General features: G+C 45.0%; 1 protein-coding gene across 1 annotated transcript in view; it reads right to left on the bottom strand.

The window, feature by feature from the left end:
- Positions 1–6000, bottom strand: part of LOC144965660 (integrin alpha-4-like) — a gene marked incomplete in the record, with an annotated part of 65256 nt that overhangs the window by 1751 nt on the left and 57505 nt on the right.

Here is a 6000-nt window from a genome sequence, read left to right as displayed (position 1 = left end):
GGAAAGCCCATGGTCAGAAATTTCTAAACATTGTTTACAATGTGGTTGCCATGGTGACGGCTGCCATCTTGGATTTTTGTTTACAAATTAGCATACAGTCCTTCAGAGCCATTGGGCCCATGGAGCCGAGTATATCCCCGATTCTATTGCGTGAAACGGACAATAGCAATTGCTTACGATTCTTTGGATAGGACGTTAGTCTATCGCAAAGTATTTTTCGCCAAATCTAACCCCCTCGTGGATCTTTACCTTGTAGTGGTGAGGGGGCTTGAGCCACACGGGAGGGCAAAGGTGTAAATCCCGGTCGACCGTCACGAGACCATCCCGGGTATCGAGCCAACGAGCCACATGAGCTGCTCGCCCCGGTGTGTGACTAAATTTGATCCAACCCGGTGCCCGAATAGCAGCCCTATCCCCGGCGCCACACTATTATCTTCGTGTCGAGTCCCAATCAGACCCGTCAATGGCGAAGCGGTCTGCCGCCTAGCCAAATAATACCGCGTTCCTGTCGTCAGTGTCGTCGGCACGTCCAAGAAAAAAGCAAACGTCCCATGCATCAATTGATTCGCGGCCTGCCAATTGGAAAATGCGACGGCGGGGATGGCGACCTGACGCACATATTGTCCCTGAACGTCGAGAGCCAGAGTATGGCAAAAAATGAGCTTTTATCAAAGCTATTGGCCGCCCATTGCGTAGACATCCTCCTGTTACAGGAGACCCACCTTTACTCAGGCGCGCAATCTTCCCGATTCCAGATCCCAGGCTATACGGTGGTCCAACGCGAGGATACTTCGAGGCTCAAAGGAGGGGTTAGCGTTTACGCTAAAGAGCCATCGAAGGTAAGGGTCATTGAGAGCGTAACGGGCAGCAATGGGGTGAACCGAATTTCCGTGGAAGTAGGTGGACTGTGTTTGCATAATATTTACAAACCACCTAGAGCGACTTGGACTACACCACCGGTACCGGTGGTCAGCCATCCTTCCATCTGTCTAGGAAACTTTAATAGCCACCATCACGAATGGGGCTACCGAGACTGCAACGAGGCAGGAAGACAACTCCGCTCATGGATGGACTGTAATGATCTAATAATAATAATAATAATGCTGAAAACTTATATAGCGCTATAACTCCGAGACACCAGATTCTAAGCGCTTAAATTACAAATTACTTTGGCTGAAACATACTCATTCACTCACACAAGCACACACACACACACACACACACACATACACACACACACACACAACACAACACACAACACAAACCAAACCTATCTTGCTTCTCATACCATCTACTAAAATCGAAACAAATATGTTTTAAGCGAACGTTTAAAAATAGACAAAGATTCTTTTTCACGAATGCTCTGCGGTAAGGCGTTCCAAATAGAACACCTAGTGTACGATCCTACAGCCAAGGGTACCTTCCGGGGTACCCGCCATAAGAAGGAGTATACTCTAGACCTCACCCTAGTAACGAAAGGCGCGAACGGTGAACCGCTGCAGGTGAAGCGAACAGTCCTCGGGGACTTTCCGCATAGCCAGCACAGGCCGGTTCTTGTCACAGCTGGGGTGACAATACCGAGGGTGCAGTCTCTCCCACTTTGCAGATGGAACTTCAGGAAGGCTGACTGGGAGGAATTCAGTTCCTATATCGAGCAGGTCTGCCCTGCCATTCCTCCCAAGACCAAGAATATAACCAGATTCAGTAGGCTACTGGTTACGAGCGCCCAACGCTCTATTCCACGGGGCAAACGGAAATTCTACACCCCTTGCTGGACAGCAGAGTCGGAAGAGCTGTACCGAGAGTACCAGCAGACCCAGTCCCAGAACGCAGCCGATAGACTACTTCAGTCTCTGGCAGAGGGAAGGAAGCAACGGTGGCAGGAGACAAAAGAAATTGGACCCAGATCGGAACTACGCGAAGGCTGCACGTGAGGTGAATGTGAGGCAGACACAATTGCCAAGAACATTAAGAACCGTAGTAAGCGGGTCCCTAATCAGGCTTTTGAGCGCGGTGTCCGCAAGGCGTACCGTACGATTTTGTACTCGCTACCTGCGGAGGAGTCGGACTGGACGGCCCCGTTCAGTCCCCAAGAAGCGGGTGCAGCCATTAGCGAAGTGAAGAACGGCAAAGCAGCAGGGATAGATGGTGTATATCCCGATATGGTGACGCATCTGGGCCCCAGGGCACGGGCCTGGCTAGCAGAGGCAATGACCGACGTCCTTGCAAAAGGAAAGCTTCCACAAGTGTGGAAGCATGCGAAGATAGTTGCCATCCTGAAGCCAGGGAAACCGGCGAAGGAGGCAGACAGTTACAGACCCATATCGCTGCTGAGCTGTCTTTACAAATTGTTGGAGCGTGTTCTATTAAACCGATGGGGGCCGGTCCTAGACGATGCCCTGCCACCCGAGCAGGCAGGCTTCAGGGAAGTGAGGCGCACCACGGAGCAGGTCATTGCCCTTACAAAGCATATTGAGCACGGGTTCGAGAGAAAACAGCAAACAGGTGTTGTCTTTATAGACATATCAGCGGCGTACGATACGGTCTGGTGCGAAGGGTTGATGCTCAAACTTGCAAAAATCATGAGGTGCAAAAAGACATTGAAGTTGTTCTCTTCGATCTTAGGGGAAAGGCAATTCCACGTCGCGCTGGGAGACGTCACGAGCAAAGTAAGGAAACTGAAGAATGGGGTCCCTCAGGGGTCGGTACTTGCGCCAATGTTGTTTAACGTTTACATTAGCGATATGCCGAACACTTCCTCCCTGAGACTGGGATACTCAGACAACTGGGCACTCGTTACTCAGAGTAACGTGTGGACCCGTCTCGAGAGCGTACTCAGCGAGGACGTCACCAGACTCAAATCCTACTTTGACAAGTGGTACCTGAAGATGAACACTTCAAAAACCGTGGCCACTGCATTTCACTTATGCAGTGGTTGGCACACCCTAAAACTGAATGTCCTAGTCGGGGACCAGCCATTCCCATATGAGCCGCATCCAAAATATCTAGGGGTGACGTTGGATCGCAGCCTTACCTATCGGGTGCATCTCGAAGGGGTTGCCCGGAAGATAGAGAAGCGGAATAGTCTTCTGAGGAAGCTGGCGGGATCGACTTGGGGCGCTAGCCAAGCGCTCCTGAGAACGTCCGCCCTGTCACTATGCTATTCCACCGCGGAGTATTGCGCTCCAGTGTGGGCTAGAAGCAGAAACGTTGAGAAGGTGGATGTAAAACTTCGCAAGTCGATGCACATAGTGTCGGGAACACTAGCAACAACCCCTAGAGAATGGGGCCCGATAATGGCAGCGACCCAGCCCCCCGATGTCCGGAGGGAAACGATTACGGGAAACTGGCTGATTAAGATCAAAGAGAGAGGGAATGGGGATACCCCTCCCATGCGCATAATGGACGGTGCCCCCGTTTCGAGCAACCCTTGTAAGCAGAATCCCTGACTACGGACAGAGCTGCACATACGAGATGGAAGTCGGTTTGGACGAATTCAATCCCTCGTGGGGGCGGGGACCTACACTCCTCTAAGCTTGGTGAGAAGTTGCCAGGCTTTGATACCAGTAAGAGGAGACACTGGGTAGCTGCGAATCGGCTTCGGTCGAGGAGCTGCCTAACGGCAAGTGCGTTACATCGGTGGGGTCTAACTTCCTCTCCAATATGTCCACGCTGTGGGCAAGAACCCGAGACGGCAGAGCATCTAGTCGAAAGGTGTGTTGTGACGATGCTACCAGGCGGGTTTGCGACGGTGCACGAATGCGGACCGGACTTTGCTGATTGGGTCGATCGTCATAACATAATAGTGTGAACCATGAGAGGCTGCTGCCAAATTTAACGGACTTAGCTACCCATTCACTGTTGTTTGGACAGGGGTGGGGTGCGGGGGGGGGGGTCAGAAAAAAAAATATCGGGATCGATCTAGGTCCCTTTGCGTGTGAAGCAAGAGCTCTATCAACTGAGCTATCGGGATCCACTTGAAAGAAAAGGTTAAGTTCATGTTTTAATGATAACAATAGATATAATATTATTCGTTAACAAAAACTAAAAATCTACGTTTCTAGTCATTTTATTTAACATTAAAATCACTTTTTTGGCATCTTGTTCATCTCTTAAATAATACTTTTTTTTGATACGATGGGCCGCAGATTTATCTCACAATAATGAAAAAGTTCCGCTTTTATCCTAAGGATTATAATGCCTGAGTAATTTGTGTTATTCATTCTGATTCCCAATAGAAACTCTGTATTTTAAGCAAAGCAGATTTCATTGTAATGTCTGTCTAGTATCGCGCAGAATAGGACATACTAAGAAGATAAAAGTTTCCCGTATATTTATCATACGTTTGATTTCTAAACTAAAGACAAGTTGACATCCAGGGAAAATGTTCCTATTGCACTAGTATATAAGTACTTCTGATATCGGAGTTTGGTTGAGATATAGAAGAGAGAGAGAGAGAGAGAGAGAGAGAGAGAGAGAGAGAGAGAGAGAGAGAGAGAGAGAGAGAGAGAGAGAGAGAGAGAGAGAGAGAGAGAGAGGAAGAATAGGTAGGAGTGAAATTAAATATCTTTCAGTGTTGTCATTGATAGTGTGCACTTGGCTAAGAAACTCACAACATTGCCATCAAGAAGTATAACAGACCAACACATAATAATATGTGTTACCATAAACGTTTATAGATAGTATGCAGATGACGTCACTCAGGCCTTTGTTATTGTTTTTGCCATCCGCGTTTGTGAGTTGTTCTCACTAAACTGTATTAACCAGACTATAAAAGTTCATGGTTACACAGAGTTTGTGTGTTGGCCCGTTATACTTCCGGATGGCAATGTTGTGAACTACTTGGCCAAGCGCATTCTATCTATAGTCTGGTTAATACAGTTGAGTGAGAATTACTCATAAACGTGGATGGCAAAAAACAATAACAGAGACCTGAGTGACCTCAAGTTCATTCTATCTATAAAGTTATAACAATTGTAACTAAATGACAAATTGCTATATTTATGGACAATAAAGTTCTATTATTATTATTATTATTATTATTATTATTATTATTATTATTATTATTATTATTATTATTATTATTATTATTATTATTATTATTATTATTATTATTATTATTATTATTATTGTCATTATTATTATTATAATAAATAATAATAATATAATAATAATAATAATAATAATAATAATAATAATATTATTATTATTGTTATTATTGTCATCATCATCATCATCATCATCATCATCATCATCATCATCATCATCATCATCATCATCATCATCATCATCATCATTATAATCATCAACGTCATCATCATCATCATCATCATCATCATTATCATCATCATCATCATCATCATCATCATCATCATCATCATCATCATCATAATCAAGATGGCCAAGTGGATTATCATTGCCATTCTATTCGCCGGTAGATCCAGTTTTTAGCCCAACTTTTACCCCCCCCCCCCCCCCCCCCCCCGCGCCTTGAGCCAGAAACTTATCTCTATCGCTCATTTTGTGACACTACACAATGGATGAGACCTTTGCTATCTCCGTGGATTTTTTTCTTCAGATAAACTCTGAAGGAAACCTTCCCTTGTGCATTAATAAAGTTATTTTATTCTATTTATTTTACTCGTTTTATTTGTTTAAAATAAATCGTACTTTATTTATTTATAACATCAAAACAACACGACTTAACTCGAATAGCATGGCAGAGCCGTATAGTTTGTTCCCAGAAGGTACCGAGTTTGATCCCTGCTGTGTGACCTTGAGCAAGCCATCTGACCCTAGCTCATTTTGCGGCGAAGCATTGCGGCTGAGGGCCTAGTTTTTTTGGAGTTTTTTTTTTTGTTTTGTTTTTTCTTCCCAGTCTTTTCTTGGAATATACCCTAAAGGATAATTTCCCTTTTATGGTGAATAGAGGGAATTTATTCAATCTTATTCTCTGTTATTATATACTGTCTTTTTTCATTCTGCATATATTTAAGATTT

This window comes from Berghia stephanieae, chromosome 2 (genome assembly GCF_034508935.2).
Source record: "Berghia stephanieae isolate SIO BIC M18660-M18661 chromosome 2, UCSD_Bste_1.3, whole genome shotgun sequence".
NCBI classification, from domain to species: Eukaryota; Metazoa; Mollusca; class Gastropoda; order Nudibranchia; family Aeolidiidae; genus Berghia; species Berghia stephanieae.
This window is presented reverse-complemented; position numbering and strand designations above follow the sequence as displayed.